Source organism: Pinus tabuliformis, chromosome 4_2, assembly GCF_031772625.1.
Source record: "Pinus tabuliformis cultivar Carrire ecotype Pingquan chromosome 4_2, CPIR1, whole genome shotgun sequence".
NCBI classification, from domain to species: domain Eukaryota; kingdom Viridiplantae; phylum Streptophyta; class Pinopsida; order Pinales; family Pinaceae; genus Pinus; species Pinus tabuliformis.
In genome coordinates this window covers 145936799-145950332 of record NC_142304.1, presented here as the reverse complement: position 1 = coordinate 145950332, position 13534 = coordinate 145936799, and the positions used below count along the sequence as shown (strand labels likewise).

At 35.9% G+C, this 13534-nt stretch overlaps 1 pseudogene; it reads right to left on the bottom strand.

The window, feature by feature from the left end:
- LOC149168627 (bifunctional riboflavin biosynthesis protein RIBA 1, chloroplastic pseudogene) overlaps positions 1-10425 on the bottom strand; it is a 58637-nt pseudogene extending 48212 nt beyond the window's left edge.
- Positions 10426-13534: the final 3109 nt, after the last annotated feature.

Below are 13534 nucleotides of genomic sequence, written 5' to 3'. Positions count from 1 at the left end.
TTCTGTCTCGCACATTAAACTTTGAATAAATCATAATTAGAGCTCATGGTATAGGGACAATGAGGAGTGATGTTCCTTCCATTTGTAACTAGTTTTATGGCTTGTAGGAAGATGTTGCATTTTTTGAGTGATCTACCTTTTGGTTTAGTCCTCTTAGCACATGGTATAAATCAATGAAATCAAACCATTTTTTTCCTATCATTTGATTCTTGAGATTATTCTTGCATGATTAAGAACCACTGGACGGGATAAATTTGGCATGTATGTCATAATAAGAGAAGAATCTACTATGAATATCAGTTGATGAATTATTTGATGCCTCCCTAGACCCCACCCACAATTGTTTCTATTTCCCCCCAAGATCAAGCACATCCCCACCCCCACACTAGCTAGTGGATTACCCTTTGAGTCTATTGAGAAAGGGTATTTTTTCTGAGATCTGCCATTTTTGGGATTCATCCTCATCCATTCAAATTTGCCACATATCCACTGATCTCGTTTTCCAGAGGATACATTTTGGATGTTCCATCCCTCCTAGAAATAGATCTTTGATCCAACTCTTTTCCTTCTGCTCTAGTATCTGGATATTATTCCTCTTCTTTCCATTAGCCTGTATTGTTTCCATCAATTTGGCTGCTACGTTTTTGACATATTGTTTTCTTGATGGATGATAATTTTGTTTCTATCCGACCACATTTGTAGACATATGAATTTAGGCATGGCCGACGAGGTGTGTTTTAGAATTTGTTTTGTTAAAAAAAAATTGTTCATATTTTTTGTGCCATGAAGTGAACATCTCTGCTCACGTTGAAGGTAGAGCCAACCATGGAAAAATTTAATGTGGCCATGATAATGAAAGGTATTATTATTGTTGTTAGTGTGTTTTTTTAATTGGTGACAGTCAGGCCTCAACCATAACCCCATGCTTCCCACTTACTCTGTTGTGTGGGAGTCCACAATGGCCATTTGTGTAAGATGGGGCATTCCTTAAGTTTTTCCTCTTATTACAGGTGAACAGGTAGTTAAAGCTTATTGAATTGCCTCTGATGTCATGGAAAGGGTGGTGTACACTATACTTACAACAATATCTGCTCATTTATCTTGAGACAACCATTTGTGAAAGATGTAATAATATTTTTTTCATAAGATGATGGCTTGACTTCTTAAAGCTTTAGAATCATGGGATTTAGCAATTTTTATATAGCCATTGGTCATAAGACACTTTTTCTTGTTATTAATATGCTTGTCAATGCTCAACGTGTTGTTTCTTTTGTAAATATGAAACTACTACCATGTTATGATTTCCTCACCTAGAATCCAATGCATCCAAATGGATTTATGGGTGTTATTGTCACTTCCCATAAAGATTGCTGCCCACATATGGATAAATTCTAGAGCCCACCATGTGGCACAAATGATAGTCTCCTTCTAATTATGTTGGAAGATGATAAAGTGAGTATTGTATTCTTAAAAACACCATATTATGATGTAGTTTCTTTGCAATCTTCTTGTTTTGAAATTCATTTACTAATATTTTACACAATCTTTTATGTATGTTTTTTGAAATTTCTACCATCATATCAATTTCATGAATAAAGTATTCCTTATTGTTCTTAAATAGATGATTGTGCAAGAACTACCTCCAAATTCAACTATGAAGGATTTTCCAGACAAAATAGTAGGGATTCCTATGGTTTTTAATGTTGTGATTCTTTCACCTCATGGTTATTTTGGGCAAGCAAATGTTTTAGGAATGTCAGGCAAGACATCAGTGGAAAGGTAAACAATTTTTTTATAATTGCAATCTCCATTCCATGATATCCTCTCTTTATTGTTTGATTGTATTTTGAACGTTTCTTTTGATTTTGTTGTTTTTTAACTATGAAATAGAAAATACTTTGTATCATGTCCATTTAACAACAACCAAAGCTTGAAGATGAAATTAGTATTACACGATATTGATTGGAATCCTTATAGCTATTTTGTGTTAAAAAATTTCATGACGATCAAAAAAGTTTACTTTCATGTTGTTATTTGAGCACATGTTGTTTATATACTTGACCAAGTTCATGCATTAGAAAATGAAATGTTGTTGTGAATAAAATGACAAGAATTAAACATCACACCTCAAATTATTTGTTTTCACAAGTTATCTACAACTTTATCTTTTTAGCATGTAACTTAGTGGGCATGGTTGTGCCTAAGATTTCTTTGAAGGTTGAATACTATGTTACTAAGGTGTTATTTTATATGGTGGAATTTTATTTTCTTTGTTTATACAGGTCATCTAGTCACATTATAGTGACCACTATCGCCGAACTAAAGAAAACTTGTTCGAGTTTCTTGCTTGTATGGGGAAAATGGCTTTGACATTGCTAATGTTGAGGTATATGTTGTATAAACTCTTTATAGTATAATTTAGTTTATATTCTAGTGTTCATTGTATTTCATGTCTTACACTCTGCATTGTATATTCTTTTGTTTTCAGAAAATGAACTTAGTATTGATGGTAAGAAGCAAGAATTGAAGAAAGAGGCTGAGAGCAATAACAGTGGAGTGACAAATGCAAAAAGAGAGAGACAAGAGAGTTGGTCTAGTGATACCCTTAGAGTCAATATCCCACATAAGACACACACATAGAGACTGATGGTTAAGTCTTTAGAGTTGGTGAATTCACCTGCAATGCCTTGTCAACACAATGATAACATTTTGAAGTGATGAAACATCATTTCATGTGTAAATTGTAGTCCAACCAATATTAAGTTGGAAACTCATATTGTAATACTTTAACATTTCATATAATATAATTTATGTGGTTGAAATTATTTATAGTTGCACTTGATATTGTTTAGTATTGTAATTAACATATGCAACTGTGCGTTTTTATATTAGATGAACATGCACATTGTATGCCATTTTTTAAATTTAGTCGCAAAATCATATTAATTAATTTATGTTGATTAATTATGAACACATAAAATCAATCTAAAACTACTAATTAGTAGGCTATATTGATTAATGATGAACACAAATAAAATGAATATACAACTAAATTAGTCATTTATAATGATTATTAATGAAAGTAAATAAAATGAATATAAACTACCAAATTAGTCATTTATATAATGAATATGAAACTACCAAAAAAAGATAAGTGACTACTGTGTTAGGGTCCTATAATAATCTTTATTCATAATTTTGAATTGGCTATGGTTAGTCTTGTTATATTGTACATACTTTTGCTTTCTGAAAAATGTTTTCCATATTAAAAAATTTAAAAATGTAAAGAGAGTATGTCCTAAAAGAATAATCAAAGGACAAAAAGAAGGGGAAAAAAGATAAAAAAAAAAAGTGAAAAATATGAACAAAAAAAAACAGAACATGAAAGTGTGCAAATTCAAATGCCACTACTTTTTACTTTACTATGCAAAATAAGGTTGTGCACAGCCTGTTAGAAATGCCACAATCCATGATGGTCAAACAACTTAATCTTGACTCATTCATGTTTTAAATTTTATGTTGATAGATAGAGAATAAAGATCTAGCCAAATTGTTTAACCTTGTGTTGTGGCCAGCAACAACCCCCCTTTTTATTTAGTGTTATCCCTAATACTAAATAAGTGGGGGCCCTTAGTCAAAAAATTTTAAAATCAATTAGTACTTGAACTTCCTTTTTCAATAATACTTACCATCATAAACTTAAGACAATACTCTTAAAAAAATAAACAAGCCTAAGTTTTATGATAAAGTAAAATTATTCCTTAAGAAATATCGCATCGCAAAAAGATAATGGATACCTCCTTACAAGCAGAAGTCTAAGATTGCAAGATCGCGATGTGAAACTACACATTAAGAAAACATTTATCGCATCGCATGTCTAAAAAAATCACTTACGCTGAAAAACTTTAAACTGCCGATAAGCGATGGCACATATCGCAAATCGCATTTCGCAGAAAATAGATTAACGAATGATTGAGATATATTGTGCTCTAGCGATTTGTGATATAGCGATGTTGCGATTCTGCGATATTTGCGATATTGTGATATAGCAAGCTAGCAACTTTGCGATGTTTCGATTCTGCGACGTTGTGATCTGCGATATTGCGAAGAAAATCGCAAAATCGCTTCATCACAAATCTTTAGGGCTCATTATTCGAGAAAACTGTTTCCATAAACCAAGACCTGGTTATGCGCGTTAATGCTAATTAATGAGTTAGTTGCTAGTGGTTAATGAAATAGGGTTTCGTGCTTATCGAAGAGCCATTTCATGTAAGGTGGTATATTTTATACGTCTTCGACATTTAAAGCTTTCCCATCACCTTTCCTTATCATTACTCTCACCTTATCTATAAACTACAGGAACGAAGAACAAAGAATTATACAAAGCACAAAGCAGTATATAGGATATTATGGGGAAGAAAGGAAAAGCTCCGAGCTCTGAAGAGAAAGAAATGGCGCCCTTGTATACAGACATTGCTTGTAACTACGTTGGTATTACTACTTGGGAAGGCATGTATAATCTACTTGAAGAAGAGAATCCCAAGGTGATGGAGGTTACGTCTACTGCAGGTTCACAAGGGCCTTCTGAGGCATCAGTTGCAGATTTAGCTTGTTCGTTTTACATCGAATAGCGATGAGGCACAAAGTTCTCCCATACACAGACATGGTTAAATGGGTACTGAACAACACTGACATCAAAAACAAACAATTTAAAACTCAGGGTCAAGAGCTTACAGAATCATTATTTTCACAAAATTTGAGCTTTATATCTGCTAAACGAAAACGCGCCAAAGGAAAAAAATGCACCAAGGAAGCCCGGATCAAGAAACGGAGGCAGTTTCCGAGGCGCGCATTGCTGGGCAAAAATTCTTGAAAAAGAAAGCTTCTAATTGCTCAATCACCCGTAAGCCCAGAAATTTGTGAAAAGAACGCTAGAGGTTAAATAAAAAGTAAAACTTGAGTCCTAAAACCAGTAGTAATTGTCTGAAACCACTTCAGGGTATCTACTGAAAGTACAGCAACTGCAGACAGGCTAGAGACAGAAGGCTCAAGAAAAGGCAGAATCAATCAAAAGATTAACTAAGTTGAATTGGGATTCTTACTGGGCAAACTTGATAAAGCCACATAGTTAGTGTATGATTCTCAAATGCATCATCAATTTTGCCGAGAAGATGGCGCCAGCTCTTGCCAATTCTGTTTTCACAGCACAGCTAAAATCGGAAGTCGGTCAGCTGACTCTTCTCAAGCAAATGTTGAATGCTTGCGATTTCAAGGATCAGATACAGAAATAGTTAGCATTTTAGTTTTAGATTCAATATTAGTTTTAATTTTGCTTTATTTTTGCCTGAAATGAGGACATTCATTTAAACCGCATCCTACATTTTTGTAATAAGTTATTTTTAGGTTTAGTTAGTAGTATTTAAACCCTTCTCATGCATTTAGAGAAGGGTCCTGAAATTTGTCAAAAACTTATCCCCAAAACATGCACTTCTGTACCCTCTGAGGAGGTTTTGATGAATGAATGGAACAAGATTTATTGATATCTGTATTTAATATCTGCTACTGATATTTCACTTTTGTACTCTTAGTGGATGCTAGATTAAGAAGAGATAAATCATTATCGCTTGAAGCTCATGAGTAGAAATAGTTATAAATGGTACTTTTATCTCTTAACTATTTCTGCCTTTGTGTTAAGAGTGATATTCATGTTCAGCTGTTTATATATTGATGCATGAATGTCTGAGTTATCATTTGGCACTTTTGTCCGGTGATAGCTATTTATTTATGCTTAATGTATGAGTAGCTTATTATGCGATATGTTTTTCACAACTGTTTCGTCTAACTTTTTATACGAAGTGGTTCATATTTATTGAATTCTTTTCTCATAACACTTGAATGATCTTTATTGCCAATTGTTATCTGAAATCATTTTAGATCACATAACAGAAGGTTTACACCCCGGGTTAGTGTAGACTTAGATATTCTGCTTACTAGAATACAATTTGCATGTTATTAGATTAGAGTTAGAATTAGAGCATCTCACTTAGGAACTTTTAGAAAGGAAATATCAATTCTTCACACACACACATGAATTGGGAAACTGGTCCCATATCCCCAGCCGGACCCACTATACCAAATGGAAAAGGAGCTGCTAACCAAGGTCCGGACCGGGTGGGTATCCCCCTTGTTGTAGACCCGATTTTTAGGGCTTCAACACCTTGGCAGATCAATAGTTAGGTAGAGAATAAAAATGTGCTCATCAGCATAATCTGAGCCATTGGAAGTTATAAGGTTAGAATTAGATAGTTTGCTTGTCAAAAGAAAAGGAAATAAAGGGTCTGCAAGCTCAAATGCACCCAATAAAGTGAAGAAAAAATGTTAGGATAAATAAAGGGTAGGTAGAAGAAAGGTTGCAAATGTACAAGGTTGTTAAGTAAAAATCACATTTATCATGCTTAATCCTATGTTTCATGTGCAGGAGCATTTATGAGAGTGAAAAGATATTCACAAGCTTGTTTGATTAATTTCTCCTCATTTCATTTCACCTCCACATAATTACTTATTAATTTCCCCATTATCCCCTCATTCCTTATCAAATACCTTTCACCCCTCATCCTGACTCTTACCCCATGGTTTCACACATTCCCCTAGGAATTACCCTGAAAAAATCATCCCCTACCCAAAACCCCTTTTCCCTAGTGTGAAACCCATTCTCCATTGCAAATATTACCATCCCCCTTATTAATTTCCTTATTTCCCTTCAAAACCCATAAAAACCCCCCTTATCTTAAGTTTTTATCCCCTCGCATAAGTTAACTAACTCCTCGTTTCATATTTCCCCGATAAACCCCTTTTAACCCACCAACCCTTGGTGCAATTAAAAGACCCTGCCACAATAACCCCTGGTCCCACTTTAATAAACCCGCAGCTTATATTAAACCCTGGATTTATTGTATTAATTAATTACAATTGTTTGTAATTAAACCCCAGGCCCCAAAAATCCCGCAAATCCTGGTCCTGATTCCCTTTGTGCAGCTCAATCACGCAACAATTGTCCAATCTCCCACCCCCAGATCTGACGGTGCGCATCCATATCATGCACGTTCACCATCTGATCGTTAGTAGCCTGAGAGAATGCAAGATTCACAGTTTTTCCTGGGCACTGTTCTGCAACATGGCAGTTTCAGGCTAGATAATGTGCTCGCAAGGAAATACTGCCTACCCTCCAAAAGTGGTGTGATGGCCCAAAAATCCGCCTCCCCGTCAAAACCAAAAATCGTGCACTATTTATTTGTAAATTCCGCACCAAAATGTAACCATTGCCAATTAAAAGGGTGGAGAAGCCCCATTTCACCCTTTTCGCTCGTTTTCACTGTGAATGCTGCTCAAGCCATTCTGTAACACCCTGAACCTCTGCAACCAAAATTGACCACCGTCTGCCACCCGAAGAAGCTCTGGACACCCAATTCGAGCATCCAGTTCACAACTGAAGACACCGTACCCTCTGTATTCACCATTGAAACTAGTTTGCAGCCCATACCACCAAATTCCAGGTACTCTTGGGAAAACCATAATGACTCTTTAATTTGAAAGCATACAGTCCAATTAAAAGATTAATTAATTGAAATTAATCAATATTTGTCTAAATTGAAGATTAATTCACTTGAATACTTAAAGCCCTTCTTTTGAAAACTGTAATTAGCCTCTCACTGAACCAGAGCTTCCAAACCTTACTTCTGCAACAACCACAAGCCTAATTCATACCTCTACTCCTAAATATGGCTTCCCAAACCTCTATGGATGTGAGACCCCTGTCAACCCCTCACTTGGTCATCAACCATTTGGAATTAGCAAACAAGGAATTTCAAATAAAAGGTACCGCTTCACCAGCTTACCTTTTGAAGCTCCACTGCTGGAGTAAGGTTAAATTCCTGAACCAAAACAATGGCATCCACCTTTGGGAATCCAATTTACCCAAGTATTTATTCCCAGAAGTGCAACCATTCCCTGATATCATACATTTCCGTAATGCTTGCTATATCCCTAGCCAAAGAGCTATTGTTTCTCCTAACCAACAGTTTTTATTCACCATCATTGCAGAATCCATCAACCAAATGTTGCAAGTCCAACCCAGCCCAAATGAAACCCCACTGTCTATTGGTGACTTGTTATACCTATATGTAAAATTAGACCTATCTAAAATATCACAAATTTTCCAGACATTCATCATAGAAGACCACCATACTCCCACAGATAGTCCACCTTATGCTGCCACCATTTTTCAGAGAGAGGCAGACAAATAATTACCATGCTCTCTTGCATCCTAGGATATACGTCAGATGAGCATGTGGATTAGGTTATCCTGGCCTTTCTCTCCATCATTAGCTGAGGCAAGCCTCTTGCTGTCATGTACAAACTATGCTTAGTTCATTGCAGACAAGATCCATGAATAGTTCACAAGAATCCCAACTGAGAGAGTTTTCAAGTACTCTTCAGTATTATTTCATATGTTTTTGTATTATCTATCAGATAAATTCCCTGTTAGCATCCAAAAGTTGGATACCAAGGGAAACTAGAGGTCAGCTATTTATTGGACACCTTTGATCCAGAAATACTCCACTGCATTCACCTATAAGTACTTCATCAATTCATTTGTCCATCTAGTCATGAACATGCTGACCAGTACCCCTCAGCCCAGAATCATCCAGGAAATCAAAAGGGTGTTACAGTTGGCCAAGAACATCAAGGTGGGAGACTGGTATATGTACCAGAACCACAAATAAATTAGAGTTTATGGATGCCAACTTGCCCCTTATAAACAACCCAAATACCTCTCCATGAGGATATTTGCACTGGAATATTTTAGGCAGATCATCAAATCATATGAAGTAAACTTCCTAGCAGCTAGGAAGAAGACCCAATTTAAAATGAAAAACCAATTGGGCCCCTTCATATGTAATAATAGAGAAGATGGACCTGAGGCTGACAAGATATTGTAGGACATGAAATTTAGGAACAACTTTATGTAGCAGTATGACCCTCATGGGGTCATAAATAAGTTAAGACTCAAGGTCAAATTCAGACCTTTCATCCACCATCCAAGACTTGATATTGAGCAGTTTGCCAACCAATCAGAATGGTTGGAAAGCACATTGATTGGCATGGATATCACAGTAGTGGATGTAGAAAACACATTGTTTTATGTTGAAAAGAAAATTGATCAAATTTCTTTCCTGCAGGTTCTAGAACTAGGGGAACCAATGAATTATCCTCCTGTTTTACAGACCCCAGCAAATGAAGAGAGAAATCTAAAGAGAAACAGTGAGGAGGGTTCTAGTTCTACCATGGAGACCACAGATGAGTATTTTGAACTCATAAAAAGGACCAAGTTGAATCCTGTCACTGAATAGGAAGAAAACATTGAATCAATGCAAATCATTGACACTGAAACAATGGGTGAAAGAAGCAAAGGCACAACTTCTTCAGGTGAAACACAACAACCATCAACCTCTAACACCCAACTGATTGAGAGATAGCTCAGTGTTGAGGTTTCTTCCTTTACTAGGCCAGCTGATAAGGAAAAGGATATTAAGGACAGGTACAAGGAGATCAAGATGAGAAATGAGAAGTTGAAGGCTAAAACATATGCCCAATACTTCAAACACACACCGACCAATTAGAGCAGATTGATGTCATCTTTTGACATCAAAGTAGTCAAAATGCAGGTGTCATTTATGCAACCTACTATTCAATAGCAAAAAACATCTACTGACTATAGAAAAGCTCATTTTGAGGTGTTGGCCAGGGATGTTCATCCCATTGACCAGATAGAATTTCAAAAACAGGCTAGAGAGATTATATACTCCACCCTAACAGGAAAGGCCATGGTTGCACACAGGCTGCAAGGTTCACTAGACAACATTACAATCCAATATAAATTGGCAAAGGCCTCCTCACAGGCCAAGGACAATAGCATCAAGTCATTGGAGGAATTGATAATTGAGCCGGACCATGATCCAAGTGACATCAAATATGATGAAAAGTTGATCAAGAAGAAGAATGAGGATATAGCAACTCTCAAGAAACAACTAAAGCTGCCTCATTCAGAATGCCCATAAACAAAAGAGGTCCCGGAGAGCCAAACAAATCATGAGGAATGATGGACATGGTGCTATAATTGAATGATCAGCTGAAGGAAATGAAAAAGGAATTAGATAGCTTGATATAGGTAAAACAAACTAGTCTAGAGAATGCCCCTGCCATTGTTATCCCAATAGTTACTACTGCACTACCTTTCAGCTTGGCAGCATCCTTAACTCCTACAGCTCCAATGGCTACAACACTGCCAACTTCTACATCGTCTACATCAGTAACAGGGTCAACATGTGATGAGGCAAGTAGATTGGTCAAGGCAATGGAAGACATGTCCATTCAGACTGCTGAAATGAACAAGCTCAAGGAGAAGGTGACTAGTCTGGAGACTGACAACAAGCTTTCCAAGATTATGCACAAGTAAGAAGTGTAGAAAGCCACAAGGATAAATGAAATAATAAAAAGCCTGGAGAAGGAACTGACATTGAAGGAACCCCCCTGTCAGGCTAAGGAACAATTGTGGGCCAATATCATTGACTCTGTCAATGATATTTGACCATCCATCCAAGTAATTTTTTAGTAGATTGACTTAATAAAACAGGCTACAGAAGCCATACAGAGAGTAAAAGTAGAATTGGGGGACACACTAGACGAAGTTGCAAGGATCATTCACTTCCTCAATTCCAAAAGTAAGTATGAATTGCACGAATTAGAGATTCCTGACAGAAGAAGTACAATTTTGGAAGTGAAAAGGGTCCCCACCAAGAGGAACTTAATGTTAAACCTTGAAGATAAGTGCCAAACCATGCAGCTGGCCATTGACAGATTCATGGTTAAATTTGAAATTTTGAGGCAAAAGGGTTTACCACGAGAGGACTACAACAGAAAAATCAGAGAAGTATCTAGAGACTTCATCCATGAAGGGCATACCTACTGGCAAGGTCTTATACCAAACTTTTGAGAATTTGTTTTACCTCTAGCATGAGGTACAACACCTTTTTGTGAATAATCCTACTTTTACCAAGTATATAGAGGCATATGAGATTTACAGGAAGATGATCAATATCCAATTACCATATGTCGAAACATGTGAGAAATTAAATGACTCGCTGTAGAAATACACAGTGAAAAGCTAAAAATGTACAGTAAGAGTAAAAAGGCACAGTAAAAGGATAATGACAAGTTAGTCGGGTCAAAGTGTATCGGGTCAAAGTGGATCAGTTGAAAGGTCAGAGTAAATATAACATCTAATAGGAATACCAAACAGCAAAGCAAAGATTAAAAGGAAAATTATCAAAGTTTAAAGACAACACAACCTAATAAACGGGGACAACAAACATCAGTTCAATAGTTGTCTCTATCTTCTTACATGAAGATATTTCTTTCTCCTAGATTAGTTCCCAAGACATTTTGGCATATTTTGTAAATTATTTTTGTATAAATACTTCATAATTCGAAGTATTGGGTGTGGATTGCTATACATTTGTAAAGTTATTTTGATCACAAACCTAAGGGTTAATGTACCAATTTTTCAAGTCAGCAGACTGGACAAAGTAATAAAGAGATTCCATTACAGGATTCACGTGTTGAGTTATTACAATGAAGTATTTTCTTTGTCAATTTGTTATTTTCTTATTTTTTTCACAAACTTAAATTTTATCTAAAGTTGAATGAATTAACTGGAATTTTATCTCAGAATTTTTTTAAGTACACTCTGTTTTCAACAGTTAATCATTTACATGTTTTCTTTTAATATCCGGATTTGAGAATCCTTAATTGCTCTCCCATCCCGATTGAACTCTTTCACTTTCTTCATAATCCGGCCTAAGGAACCCTTAATTTCTCTTTCGATCCGATTGAAAACCACTTCACCATCAGCCTTGAGATCTGAAGTAACTCTGCTATCTTGCCCCGTAGACACTATTTTTAGAACTTGATCCAGTTCTATTTGTCTAACATTTGACCCCATAGCCCAATGGAAAAATACACCCCTCTTTTCATCTAAGTGATCCCACCACCAAATCTAAATCAAAACCCAAGCATAATCATAACTAGCCTAAAATCAAATAACTAAAAAAACAAAATAAAAAGGAGAGAGCCCTCTCTAAGAATTAGGAAGGCTAGATCCTAATCTCTAAAGTTGGTTTGTGGTTACCTCTAATCATTTCTTTCTCAAACACTCTAGAGAAATATTTGAGTGATAACATATTGGCGACCATACTAGGGACTTTGATCCTCAGTGTAATTAAACTTTAAGGAAACCTTAAATTTTATCTTGTGCCCCTTAAGGTCATTTTAGGAGTGTCATTAAAAAGTTTCATAAAAACAATTAAAAAGTTAAAATTCTGGCTCCCAAGAAGACTCACTATACCAAGGAAATCCAGATCCAAACTCTGCTACCATAGTTGACGACCCAGACAAGATTTTAAGAAAACCAAAAAAAGTAGAAACTCAAGCAAGTAGTAGCCAGTTAGTTAAAGCAAATTCACTCCCTGAGGAATTATCAACTTTAGAGGAAATTCCATTTGATTTGTCATTTGACCTCTCATTTTTTAGAACTAAATCAGGGAATGAAATTCATGAAACTGTGTTAGACCCTAATTTTATCCAATTCATTGAGTCAAAAAAGGTGCCTATACATCCGGATTTAGATAATAAAAAAAATTGGATATTTTTGACAAGTTAGAAGCTTTAACCTCCACATTAATAAGCCATATAGATGATGCTTACCTTCAACAATCAGTTGAACTAGCTTCCCTCACTGCTGCTGCCTCTGAAATTTCTGCAATCTTCAAATATTGTGAATACACATTCATTTAATACCACCTCACCAATTGTATCCACCACAATCCATTCCCCTAAACCATTCATTGACCAACTTCCTATCCAACCAAACTCCTCATCCTCATTTAGTTCATCTCCATCTATTTCAAGCCGTACCTCAAGTACCAGAACTTTACCCCCTATTCAAGCCAAAATCTTAGCCATGGCAGACATATATGCACCTTTAGTTTTACTAGCACAACTCCATGGCATGCCCCAAGATTATCAAAGAAAAATAGTTTTGTTTGATGCTACTGGTCAGTATACTGCCCAAAAACATATGAACAAAATGACTGACTATTTTGAGTTGCATGAGATTGATGATTCTGATGTCCAAATGAGGTGGTTTTCCCAAATATTAACCGAGGATGTTAAGAAATGGTTCAAAACTTTACTTGCTAATCATATTGCAGACTTAGCTGCTTTTCATAGATTGTTCATTGATAGATGGGAGAGAAATAAAAACCCTCTGCAAATACTTTCTAAATATGATAACATTAGAAGAGTGCCTAATGAGTCAGTTCAGGATTATTGTACTAGGTTCAATAGCATCTACAATGCAATCCCTACTAATATTAAGCCTCCACCATACCTAGCATTGATCAAATTCCCTAATGGT